Consider the following 14330-nt stretch of genomic DNA (forward strand, 5'->3'; position numbering starts at 1 on the left):
CGGTTCTGCTCATATCCTGTTCGGTTTCTGACAAACTGTTCAAAGAAATTCATACTATTTCTCTGTATTGTCATAGATCTTTGCTGGCTGTTGCTGCACTGTGTGTATAAAGTGTTGACTTGAGATTTGTTATATAGGAATCTAAGCAAGAGTAGATGACATTCGTATGTGCACTATAGGCTCTCACAGGCAGGGGTTGCATATGGGCCTGGTAATACCAGGACAGTACCAGAGGAACGTGGTTAAGTGTTATTAATGTGATGTGATGTGATGGTGGGGCAGGGGGTTAAAATTAGCTGAGATTAAATGATGCATTTCTTGAAGTGTTTCCTGGAAATCTATAATCAAAAGAGCTAGTACCAGCCTTGCTTTGAGACGCTGAACAAAATGGCAATGTCTTAAAACAGAAAGCAAGCCAGAAAGGGAGAATTCCTTTAAGCTCCACTGGGATTAAACCACTTTTATATACTATCTGTGCAATCTATTTGAAAGGAATTATGTTCCCTAAAGAGTTATAATTTATCTGTTCTTTAGTCTGAGGTGCAGACAATTGGATCTATTGTTTTGTGTTGTTACAAGTTACATGAGGATTAACCTAAGTGAAAAGTACTGTATTTGAGTGCTTTTTACCATTTCAGTGATTTTTTGTTTAATTGAGAAACTTATTGCATTAAAAGAATCTATGTTTTAACCCCAATATGACTTAGATAAGGTCCTTCACAGTATAATTTTTTGTTTTTAAAAGTAACTTTTTACTACTTGTTCATGATCAGAAAGGTCTTGCCACTTTTTATTACATTTATCATAAAATGTTTTTATTCAGGCTGTAGAAACTCTATTAAATGTTTGTCAAAAATTTCCAGGTGAATCATATTCTCAGAAATATCTGCAATATACTGTATATATATATATTTTAAAAGAACATCCTTCTTTTTTTTACTGTGCAAGGCAAAAATAACTTTTTTTAAATAAGTCAGATGTATGACAATAGTAGTGGCTTCTTTTTATGTAGGAATACAGCTTTAACTTAATGCATTTTATTATGCTTTTTGTTTAATCTTGCTGTTTCTCAGCTGTATAACCTGATTTGCTGTGATTTTTACTGTAAGCCTCTGGAATACCACTGCGATAGCATGTGCAGCAGTGCCTCACAGCCATTCAACCTCTTGTGAGTAATTCTTTTTCATCAGCAGGTGACAAACTCACACCAATTAAGTCTCCAGAAACCAAGGAGTGTGGAGGCAGCATCTTTCCTTTCCAAGGGTACATGACTCCCTTTGATTTTTGTTTCCTTCTGACAAAAACAAAGCTATCTGTATTCCAGTGTGAACTGTACAGATTATAAAGCACAATACATTCGAATATTTTAAAACTCTAATACACATCCACACATTTTATAAACTGCTTTATCCAGTACAGAGGGCTTGTTGGTTTGGCTTCTCAGCTCTGTCGCTGTTAAGTAAGCTTGTTGTCAGGTGCTCTTTTTGATTCAATGTCATTATGCGGTCATTGAGAAAGCAATTCTGTCACTTGAGACAACTGAGCTTTATAACAGCACATTTATTCATTAACATCTGTATCACATTGACTTAATTTCTTTATTTTATCAGATTATTCCATTTGAAAATGACTAGCTGCTAAACCTCTCACTACTTAACTACCAGCTGGATAAAATAGCACTGCTTTCTGAAATCCCCCTCTGTGTGTCAATTCTAATAACTCAAATATAAACAGAAGCACAACTGAAAACTTGTTTTGAGTTTTAGTCTCTTCGCTAACACTACTGTTTTTTTTTTTCAGGTCTGAATGTAATGTTGGATACACTTAGAAGATGGGTGGATGGTACAGGTAATGTACATGTTTTAAAAGTGAATATTTTAATCAAAACCTAAATTCCAAACCAGAAAATGTTGCTGTTTTTTTGCAGGTATTTAACTTCTTTTACCTTAAAAATATTGTTTGATTATTCAAGCTTTGATTTAAAATATTCACTTTAAAAAATGTGTGTACACACAATTAAAAAATAGGACATTATTGAAAGGGGGTAAATAATTTAGTAATTTTTTGCATTGAGAGAAATTAATAATTGCTGCAGTGGCAGGTATTTATATAAAAAATGCCCCATACTGTATGTTATTGCCTGGAGCATTTAATTGTGTAAATTTCTATAACTAATTAAAAAAAATTTTTAACCATAGGCTTTAACAAAATCCTTGGTTTGTCTGTAGGCCACAGCAAAGATCTCATTCGAAGACCTTGAGGATAATATACATGATGTGTTTTATCTACCAGTATATGGACTTTATTCACATGTAATATCTATAAGTCACTCTCTTGTCTTTGCCATGTTTGAGCATCAATAACAGATCAAGACATTTGTCAATCCTAGTCAGATATGTAAACTGGCAAAATTAAAAATAATATGCATAGGAAAGTGCAGTTCAGTAATGGATTACTATGAAGGAATAGACAGTTGGAACAAATTGTACACAGTGTCACAATTTTACAGTTTCCTGTTTGTAAAGCAACTAGTTCTGCTCTGTAGGCCAAAGAAATGAAGTGCTGTTGGTAATCTCTTCATAATTTATATATGGAATAATTCTTTACTGTGCTGTGAATTATCACAGAATCATAAACAGAGCATAAATAATTGAGTGCTATTTCTGTCTGTAGTGTATACTGTAGCTGTATATGTAAATTCAGCATACAGAGAACATTCCCATTTGTAAACTTCCTCTCTTTTACCATTAATGTGTCTTGTATGTTATCAATTGGGAAATATGGTTCAAGTCAATTTTATATATTCTGCAAAATGACTACCATTACCTTATTGTGGTTTTCATATTCTGCCAAAAAGATTCTGTTTTAGTCTGTTTTAGCACAGATTTAGTTTTATTATTGAATTATTTATTAGTAAAGTAACGGGGCTGCATGCTTGAAAACACTACACCTATTGGAAGAATAAGGCACACTCGCATACAAAGCAGAAGATAAGAATGTATTACATTAAATAATACATTAAACAAAAAAAGCCTTAGGCTCTACTTGTGAAATTCTGTTTTATAGTGATGGATGAATGTCCTTTCTTTAGCAAATATAGAATCCTAATACAATAACCAAAATTACCTTGGGTGACGTCTGTGTCTGTTACATGTGTAAATTTTAAAGAAATGTATCCATCCATTATCAGATGGCTAGTTCGGGTAATCGTCATGGTAACCCTGGAATCAGAGAGCTCAAGGTGGAACTACAGTCGGCACAGGATGCCAGTCCATTGAAAAGAAACACAGAAACACTCAGGGACAGTTTAGAGATACAGATTAACCTGGGCTCTAACCACCACACCATATTACCATCAATGTTCAAGGTATTTCACTTGAGCTCAGTATCTCAGCCACAAGGGATTTATCAGGGTGGTCAAATTAAAATGAATCTTGTTTTCATTTAGCCCAATCAAAGAACTGACACCGATACTGAGTCTGGACATAGACCAAAGTGAAAAACCAGAAGTAGCCAAGAACAGCAACGTGATTCCAAAGTTTCTGAGTGTTTATTTTCTGTCTTTGTCCCTCACTTTTATCAAAGAGGTAATTCACAATAGCATTGCAGTGCTCAGCATTCCTAAGGTCAGGGCCTTGCTGTATTAACTAGTGAAACAGAATGAGGTTACTCTCTCAAGGCTCAAAAATTCCTCTGTCATCCTGTTATTTTATTAACTGTATCTGTAAAGAGTTATACTTCTCCTTGGTACACATTGTCTGGAAGTTAGCCACAGTGCCTGCTGAGCTAGAATCCTAAGCCAAACATTCAAAGACATGATCTCACCCTTACCACACTTATCCACAGGACTGTCTCCAGTGCTTTACTTAAAATGTACCCCACAAGCTTTAGAGAGCTTTACCAACATGGTCTTTGGCTCAAATTAAAAGTGCCAATCCCCGAAGCTTCTATCTGAGGTTTAGATTTACACAACATAGTATCAAGTAAACATTTTGCTAACACTGAAAAATAAATTAGGAAACTGTCATAGCCTGCTTTTTCCTGTTTATACACTAAATCTGGAAACATGCCATTTAACAAGTGATCCTGTTAATACTGAATGTATCAGGCAGCTTCAAGTGCATTTAGTGCATAACTGCATTTTGTGATAGCAACATAATGGGTTAATGCATCAGAGCTACTAATATATAGTAGTTTCTGTTTATTTTACTTCTGTTATAATTATAAGAAAAAGAATAACAATAACAATAATGGTGGTAGAAGGATAAAACAAAATGAAAGAAAATTATTTTTCCATATAAAAATATTCTCTCTAAAAGCCATGCAGTGGTTTCTTTAGTGCTGTGTTGTCTTTTACAAATCTAGTGCTCCCCTCAGGGACTGACATAGTTACACAGTGGATCAAAGTGAGACACTGGCCAATCTTGTGTTTGGCTGCAGCACAAAGAGAATGTTTGGGTCAGAATAAAAACCATGCCTTGCATGTGCAAATTGTCTGACTTTAGCCACTAGTAGCTCATAGTATGTTTTTTTTTCTCCATTCAGGGGTTGAAAGCAATTTAAGAAAAATTACTGAATACATATTATTTAACTGCATATTAAAATTCCAGATTTAAATTGTTTCTGGTCATAAGAACATAGGTGTTTTCACGTTTAAAGTATATTTATGATACCTTACACCTGCAGATACTGTATGTATTTGGAAACAAGCAATTACACAAATGTTTGGTGTTCTTAGTTTCCCAGTTTAAATCAATTTAAACTAGAATATTTTACTGTTTACCCTAACAAATGCATATCCCCCTACATATAGTGCCTTGCAGAAGTATTCACTCCCCTTGAACTTTTTCACATTTTATTGTGTTACAATATGGAAACATGATGTATTTAACTGAGATTTTTTTCCACTCATCAACACAAAGTACTCTGTAATGTCATAGTGAAAATAAAATCCAGACATTTTACTAAATTAATTTAAAAAAACAGAAAATACTTGAATGTATCCAATTCACCCCCTTGCTTTGACACACCTAAATTACCTCTGAAGTAACCAATTCTTGACTGGAGTCCACCTGTGTGCATTTGAGGGGTTTCACATGATTTCAGAATAAATACACCATTTTTTTCTTAACTCTTGTCTTAATGAGTAAAGTGTAATCTCAGAAGTCATCATCACCCTGTGTTCATTTTTTGCCTGTCCTTATATTCTTGATACAATCTATATTTAAAACCAATCCAATCTTTTTATTAGAGCTTCTTGTCCTAAATTCTATCTATATGAACCTATATGTTCTTGTTTTTTTTTCTTCTACTTCTTATTGTACTTTTTTGTCTATTTCTTTATCACTATGTACACTGTCCTTAGGTTTGTAACGGTGCTTTACAAATAAAAAGTTGTTTATTATTATCCTTTTTCAAAATTGCAGGAATGCTTGGACCACAGGGATATCCAACCAGCCCAACCAGAGATGCCCAGGCCAAATCCCCAAAATCTCTGAGTTGTCTGATTCATCTCCAGTCCCTTATCAGGCAATTATCATACTTGAAATTGTGTTTTGAGTGCTTTTGAAATAAATAAAAACAAGAGAAACAGAGGTGATTTGCCTGGCTAAAGATATAGAAGATGATAGCTGAACAGGATCCTAGGAGTCAATTGTACCAGAAAAAAGTGTATCAGAAGAAACAGAAAAGTGTAAAAATTCACAACAATAAGCCCAAATAATTTCCCCCTACAATTCACTGTGTTATTGTAACATTGAAAAGGGGTCCACTAAGTGCTGAGTTAGAGTGTTGTAAGGCTGGAGCAAAGTGTCAGGACACCGATGGTTATACAAAAAGACAATAAAGCTTCCTGCGTGATGTCTCTGAGGGACTGGCAACTTTCAGGACAGTTATTACTTGACTAAACCCTTCATTTCAACTTTTTATGAAATTCCAGATTCTCCCAAGATTTCTTCATGTTTCCTGTGTGCTATATACAGTAGGTCTTGGAACAATACAGCAAACTTAAACAAATTACACAGCAAGGCTGGATTTGTGATTTACAGTACTTAAACAATGATACCTGCAATGAAAAGACATTTTGAATTTGTTTTATACATAAATCCACAAATACGTAAAGTGTAGTGAGCCTCTGTTAGATTTAGGTGTTGTTCTTTCCCGAGAGTACCTGAACCACCACTCTGTTGCACATGGTTTTGTATGCTAGTGAATTCTGTTACCTCTTGCCTTTTTTTACTGAAGAAGATGTAAGTTTTTGTGTGTTAATGTTAATATATTTTTATTATTAATGTATATATTTTTCATGAATGAAATGAAAAACTGTGTTTTGAGAAGGCTGTTTTGCTCATGAAAAAACATCAAGTATTCTTTTATAAATTAGTCTTAAAAAGACAGACAACATTCTCAAAGCACAGTCAAAAATGAAAATTAAAACACATTCCTTTGTGCTTAGATAAACACGATCTGTCTGTCTTAGTGATAAAAGCCATAATTTATTTCTCATATCTCAACTGAAGAGCTATTGTTATATCTGGTTTACATAATGAGTCATAAATTCAACTCTCGATTAAGAGGTGAAACTGCCTCTAGCAGAATGTCTGCAATAATGTAGCCCTCTGCACGATTAAAAACACTATTGCACACTGCACAGTGAAGTCCACATGGCAATGCATTGCAGAGGTAAAGCAAATTATCCGGTCTCTATAAATGGGATTTTTTTGCCTCCCATCATGATTTAGCTCTCATATAAACACACCAAAGATGTGCTTCTAATTGGCTAATGAGACTAGTGACATTCTTAACCATTAATCCAACCAGCTCAACATGCATCCCCTTCTAGTGATTTCACATGCTCATATACTATGCAGCAATCCAGCTATTACAATCCAGCTCTCTCTGTCCTTTGGATACATGACCACACCCACTAGAAAAAGAACAGCCATTCCTTCAAAACAAGAAGAAAGTAATTAGCTTCAAGATTTGTTGCAGGCTAGCTTAATACAGTATGTTATCACTCTTCTTCAATTTGTAAGCATTTACAGGTAACCCCTTCAATGTCCTCTTGGAACAGTGAAAAGGGTCACTGGTTAGTATATACACTATAAGGAAGTCAGACGTGAAAATTATGTGGGGAAGTAATTCAGTGAAGGAAGCCAATTGTGTATACATACATGTAGAGCACCCAAGTACAGATAGGTCGGTTAGAATAAACATCTTCCTGGAATGTGGCCTAAGGCCATTGCTTATATTAAGTCACTAATGAATGTCAGATTAAAGATATTTTATCTCAGGGCACAGTCCTGAGATAAAATCCATCACAATTTACGTGAACAATGGAGAAAAGTGTGCAATAAAGGAATAAAATTAAATACTAAAATCAATTTAATATGCATTTGCATCGTACAGTCTCTGAGGTACACACACTACTGCAACATACTTTCACCCATACGCCACTTTCCCTGCAGCACACTCACATGTGAGTTTGAAAAAGGAAACCAGAAAGCTCCACTCCTGAAATCTTTGGCTTTTATCTTTTAAGGCCTTTATTTGATTCACTAAAAACTCATATCGTCAAGAAGCTAACAACTTCTATACAGTACTTCTTCTTTAGTTTAAGTAAAATAAAAGGTAATTGTAACTTCATCATTTGGTAAAGACAAGAACTCTGCACCTAATAGTCCAGTAATTAGTTCTTCTTCAGTTCTTCTTTGGAAAGATTACTTTAAGGAAGCACGCACTGGAGGGACTGATCGACCAAGCCTGATCACAAACATGTGTGGAATGTCCCAGACCCACTGCAGGCATGTACACACTCTACTTCAGGGTGGCACTGAAAGGTAGGGAAAGGCCAAGTGAACTGGCCTAAATCATCTAGATTCAAACAAATAGTGAAGAAGTACTATGAAAACTGAGAACAGGAAGCATATCTTTACGTACAGTAAAAGGCCTTGAGAGTTGGGAATCTGCTAACCAGAAGTGTTGTTGAAGGAAATATCTTGGCATCTCTCAAGAACCAGCAGGATAAGATCCATCCTATAGTTACTATATAAGCTAGTTGGTCTTGTCTCATTTGCGCTTTCTTTTGCGATTTCACATGTAATCATACCATTATTGTGCATCTTCATCTATGGTGTAACTTTGATAGCCAAACCTTTTTTTGATTGATACAGTATGTCAAGCTGCAGCTGTAATGTTACGTGGTTTTGTACTTTTTGAGGCTGTAGGAAAGTGTGGTTGCTATTTCTTTATACACCCCTGTTGATGTTGTGGGAGAATTACCTCCTGTACAGTTATACCCTGACCAGGTATCATCATCATCATCTTCTTCTTTTTCTTCTTCTGCATATTTCTTCTGTAGAAAATAAACAGATCATTATTGTCATCTTCATGCATAGCTAAGTTGTGAAAATATTGTAGTACACTAAATTTGTTTGCTGTTCAGAGATCTTCATTCTTGGTGCTCTTTGGTTGGAAAGTGCCATGTGTGATTCTAATTGATGCAATATGAATTTTGGTGATGAGCTAGTGGATAGAAGATTTGCAATTCTACATCAAATTGTATATACTACAAATGAATCAGGTATATGGCAGATTCAATGTTTAATATTGTGCTTACCTCTTTCTCTGTGGAGCAATCTTGCTACTTAACATCAAATTAATGAATTTGCAAATCAAGTGCTTTCTAAGTGTGAATTCTCAGATCAGAGAACTGTTCCAACATGGCAAGGTTGGAATTCCATCATGACTTGGAATCTGACAGTAGTGATAAGCCCTTCCCTCTGTCTGCCATCACTTTTCTGAAAAAAAAAAACTCTTCATTTTTGTTGTAGAGCAGCATTCCAACTTTTAAAGCTTTCTTAATGAGGGGATTCAGTGTCATCATAAGCTCCAGCTGTGATTATGCATTATCTTTAATGACTATCATCCTGTCTTCTTCATCCAAGTCAGATCCTGAATCGACTTCTTTCTCTTATAAATGAACTTTATCCGGAACGTCTACAAGATGCTTGGTGTACATCTGCCACAGATGAATGAAATGTACAAAATAGAGTTGCTGTTTGTGAAGTATGAACTTGCCCTCTTTCCCATAATGGAGGCTCCATCAGTTGTATCTCACACTTGCTTTGTCTTTAATCACTGAAAGACCATGAGCTGAGATGTTTATTGTTGATTAGTACTATTATCAAGTATGGCATAAATTTAACAAATTTCCAACTTTATTAATTTACTCATCATACACATTGACAGTCATGTAGGTTCTTCTAAGCAATGATGTATACTTGGTGTCTCCATCCGTGGTCCGGGAAAGACCAGATCATCTTTAATCACCAATTTCTAGACTTGGAAAAAACTCATTATCAGATCATAATGTAATAAATTAAGTAATTAAGAGATTATTCCAGACTACAGCCCTTAAGGACCTCAAGTTAATAATAACCTCTTATGCAAACAGGTCACTATATATTGTGCAATATATGCTTGTGGATAATGTGCAATATATTTATACTGTGTGATACATCTTCTTGTGTACTGTACATTCTGGTTTGTGTTTGTATATTCTGTACTATGTGCAATTCTCTACACTCCATTTTTATTGTACTTCTCACTGACTGTACTTACTGTATTGTAATGTTGCAGTATTATATGAGTACAGTACATTACACCGTACTGCATTGACTGTGCTTAGCTGCTCACGGGATTAATAAAGTATCTATCTACTAACTCATCATTAGTTTACGTATTCCTTATCCTTAGAAAAAGGTGATCTCTAAGATAAATCAGCTTGGGACTCTCCAGGCCAGGCTTAAATTAAAAGTCAGATGAAATCTTTTCCTCCCTTCTTTCCTCTAAGTGGCTTTTCCTGCGCCATGTTGTGTATTTTATTTCTATAGCCAACCACTAACTTCTGAACAACTGTAGGTGATTTTGACATTTCAGGAAAACAATCTGGCCTTCACTGTTTCATGAAAATCTGGCGATGAACAGTGCAAAACACTCTGAATGATGATCCATTTCAGGCAGTCATTTTCAATAATGTAACTCCAAGTGATTCACTCATATTATGGTCACTGTAATCAATGTTAACTGCCAGTCAGTAGACTCAGCTTTTAATGTGTCTTCTCTAGCCACACCTATAGGTACCTCTTCTAGATCTGCTCTGTGAACTGACTTAATATGGAGATGAAGCAAACTTGTAGAACCCTGATGTTTTCAGGACATTTTTTTCAATTCTTTCATTTAGCAGATTTTCTTCTTTACTTCTCAAAAGAAGTAGAACAAAACCAGGTTTGATTTGTAGCATTTTTCTTCGTACTACTCATATCGAGGATCATTCCAACTTTAAACTTTGATTAGCAGTCGAATTCCTGCTTTAAATCTTCCTGATACGGTACACTATAGCATTCAAACATTCGCTGTAAGTTTGAGCATGAATTTAAAAAATACTTATATTAAAACTGTCGACCACAGTCTTACACCTATCTTAAATTCAGTTTCCTTAAAAGTATAGACCTACCGTATGTTGGATAGCTTTCTATAGTCATAGTAGATTTATGCAGTATGATTGTATAGATTACATTTAATAGATCAAATACAATCACAACATAATATGTTAAATAGTATTCAAATTTCTTAAACGAATACGCATCTATCTCTTCTTCCCTTGATTAAAATGAACATATACTGAACCTAATTGATAGAAATGTATGTTTTATGGTCTCACGGATGAAATAGCAAAATCTCCATTTATGGATAAAATCACTCACCCAATAAACAGCCTCACTAGAGTAATGCACAGGGCAAAGGCTGATCAGCTACCGATTTAAGCTATAGTACATTAGCAAGGAAACTGCTTTCATTTGTAGTTTAACAGAGAAAATACATGTTGATCAAATTGCTCACTTCAGTTACACCAACACCAATAGAAAAATCACAATAATTGTGTGTGTCCTACATGTGGCCTAATAAAACAAATATTAATAGCAACAAATGTGACATTAATCTCAATAGGTACACCTGAGAGGGCGTTTACGAGCCCCAAACTCCTAAGCTGCTTGTATCATGAGTGTAACTTCGTGTGCAGCACAAGTGTCTCCCAGGACAGCCCCCACACATCCGGTTATCAAGGGTCAAGTCCTTTTCTCACTGCTCACAGCACACTGTCTCTTACCCACACCCTGACAGACAGAGGGAGACACACCATCAGACAAAAGACACAGACGTTGAAGGAAAAATATAATTCATTATCTGTCTTTTGTATAAAGCACTTTTTCATTTCTGATATACTGGTATGTATTAAGGGTTTTCATAAAACTGTAGAATTCACTAGTAAGGCCTCATGCAGAATAGTGTGACTCCAGAAAAGAGCAATCAGATAAATTTCTGGACTCCAAGGAATGTTTTGCACTGACAGTCTAAAACAAGTGAAACTTTTTAGTTTGAAAAAGAAACTAGTACAAGCAATTGAGACCCAAATTCTGGGCTCCTTCAATAAATAGACAGAATACATTTTGCACATTCCAAGTAATAGTATTGTTTTTTTTATGATACCATTATTTCATTTCAAGATTAATTGAATCTTCTTATCCTTCTGATCCATTCTTTACATTTCCCAAAGCCATACCATTAATGTGTTAACTTGTGTTTTCAAGTTTTCAAGCATTTGAAGAAACCTTCTTTTCACTAGAACATTCCACTGTGGCTTACTTCTGACTGTGAGCCAGGAGCAACACAAGAGAGCACAGTGAGCTACTAACAGCTGTGCTCATGAAAGGCACTATCTTAATACAATGTGCATCTACTGATGTGTCCTACAAATACATCATAGTCTGTATGGAGGAGGCAGTTTCCAGAATGAACTTAGCTGTCTAAAGAGGGTTTTGTGTTATGAAAATAAGAAACCTTGTTAAAGAACATACTGTATTTAAAATGCATGATATAAATAAGAGAACATTCTATTGTATAGATCATAATGAAACACACTTCACTTAAAAAAAAAACTTCATTGATTTTTAAAATCATGATTCTTGTGATGTCATCATGTTGAGTATCAATGTATAAACAGACAAACCAAGCAATGTCATTACACTCATTTAGAGAGTTAATACACTGTATCCTGGCCTTGGTGCTCCCATAAATATTTAAGTGCACCAAAGAGCTATCACATAACTGTCACTGTGCTTGGCCATCTCTCCGCCTTCTCTGCATTTATATGAAAGCCTGTTCATACAGTATGTCAGCTTGCCAAATGATTCAGCTATGCACCCCATTACATGCAATCACTACATTACATTGTTAGTTACCAATACTCACCTGCTTACAAAGTCTGTTCTTTCTAAAGTTGCGTAAATTTAAACAGCTCACACACTATTCATGCACTTCATGGGAAAAAAAAAAATTTCAAATAAAAGAAAGAAAATCTGATACCAATGAAATGGAAAAGAGCTAAATATATGGCACTTGGCAAAGCTGATAAGGAGGAGCATAAAACATAAAAACTACATTGTGACCAGGCACACAACTCCCAGTGCAGACTGTGACTGAAAATGTAATATCACATCCATTGAAAATGTGATCATGTAATGAGATCCAGATTTGTACTGGCTGTAGGCACAAGACATTTTGAACCAATACTCAGCCTGAAAAGTAGCATTCTGAAAGCAAAGCCATTGTTATGCCTGGTGTTTTCCTGCCACTGGGGGCTAAAGATAAATGAGCAAGAAAAAACAAAAAATAATGGCTGTTCAATATCCTCTGCTAACCGTGCAGACAGATAAAAAAAAATCTTTTCCCAAGAACATGTGCAGTTACTATGGATGGTCCCATACTTATTTAAGGTTTAAGGTAATTGAAATCAGAATTTTGCAGGTTAAACAATTGTTCAAATCGAATATGACCTAATTTCACCCTAATCATTTATGTTTGCCATTATTATGTCATTATTTAACCAAACTTTATTATAGTCTCATCTGAAACTTTGAATTTGTCAGTCTGCAGTCCAAGGAACAATTTAAAATGTGTGTGGGTAAATTGCTAACTTCATTTATAGAAGAAATAATATACAGTAAATAGATATATTATAAGATATAACTGTAGTAGTTTTGTTAAAAATACTTTGGCAATGTGCCTTAAAAGACTTTAAAATACTTAAAAATACTTTACATGAGGATGACATTGTATCCTTGCTGTATAATGAGCCACCTTACTAACATGAGGGAACATCAAAACAGTTTTAGAGATTATCTTTATTGGACCTCTGTCATCTTATGTCACTGATAAATTACACTTTTGACTGAAGATACTTTTTCTTTATTGATTGGAATATCAGCAAATGCCTTAAATCTGTCCTGAGGGACTCTAATCCAGAGTCCCCCAGTCTCTGGTCTCTGTAAGGTGCAGTATTTCATTGCACTACTGAAGCACTTGAGGAACATCTGATTGATAAGTTCTCTGAAGCTGCTGCCAGTTCTGTATTTATCACACAACAAACACAACTATAAAACTGTGTCTCTGAGTGAGGGAGTTTATGTCTTTAAAGTGATTGTTGTAAAAGGTTTTTATATGTTTTTCATTAACAAAGATCAACAGTCCAAAACCTTGCAAATCCCTTAATTTTTATATAATATTAAGTTATTCTGCCTTAATTAGAACATAAATAATCAATTTACTAAAAAAGCTAAAATAACCTAAAAATGCAAATAAAAATGGCTTCAAACATATAGTTGTAATTTTTAACACACAGGCATAATACTGTACAAATTAACTTTACACTATGAATGCTTTACTCTAATTGTACTCTATAAATAATAGCTGTTCATTATATTTCTCTTTTAAATGCACCATGGAATAACATTTTGTGATTTACAGTATGTTTCTTTTTTGCTAATTTCAACATAACACTGCCTGCAAGTCCAGCATTTTATTACTATCACATTAACACATGAACACATGACATCTGAAATGCACTTTTATATATGCATTAATACTGTATAAGCAATATATTTGTGATTTTTAGACTAAATCCAGTTTTTTCTGTATCTGCTTGACTAATGGTTTACTGAAAGCACAGGGGCACTTGGTATCTCAATTAACCTTTCACAAAAATGAGCTAGGAATGAGCCAGGAAACAGTTCTAAAAATAGTCTGAAATGCTCATACTGTACAGTCGTTCATGCTTTAACTACTGATTATATATGGGGAACTTGTCAGTATTTGAAACTTGTCTAAAAAACATCAATAGTTACATAGTAACAGTTACCAAAGGACAATTATTATCTCATCTGAAGGTGTGGCTTCATAGACCATTAGCTTCACAAAGTCAAAGTCAAGTG

The 14330-nt window shown here is 34.7% G+C and overlaps 2 long non-coding RNA genes across 2 annotated transcripts in view; both read left to right on the plus strand.

Annotated features, from left to right (window-relative positions):
* Nucleotides 1–14330, plus strand: part of LOC148652984 (uncharacterized) — a 112597-nt gene that overhangs the window by 60454 nt on the left and 37813 nt on the right. The window lies entirely within an intron of this gene.
* LOC148652985 (uncharacterized) lies at nucleotides 1194–6212 on the plus strand. Its single transcript, XR_015941533.1, has 3 exons — nucleotides 1194–1263; nucleotides 1801–1848; nucleotides 5427–6212. It is a non-coding gene; the product is annotated as an uncharacterized LOC148652985 (long non-coding RNA).

The sequence above is a fragment of the Lepisosteus platostomus genome, chromosome 10 (genome assembly GCF_059453375.1).
Source record: "Lepisosteus platostomus isolate fLepPlt1 chromosome 10, fLepPlt1.hap1, whole genome shotgun sequence".
In the NCBI taxonomy this organism is placed as follows: Eukaryota; Metazoa; Chordata; class Actinopteri; order Semionotiformes; family Lepisosteidae; genus Lepisosteus; species Lepisosteus platostomus.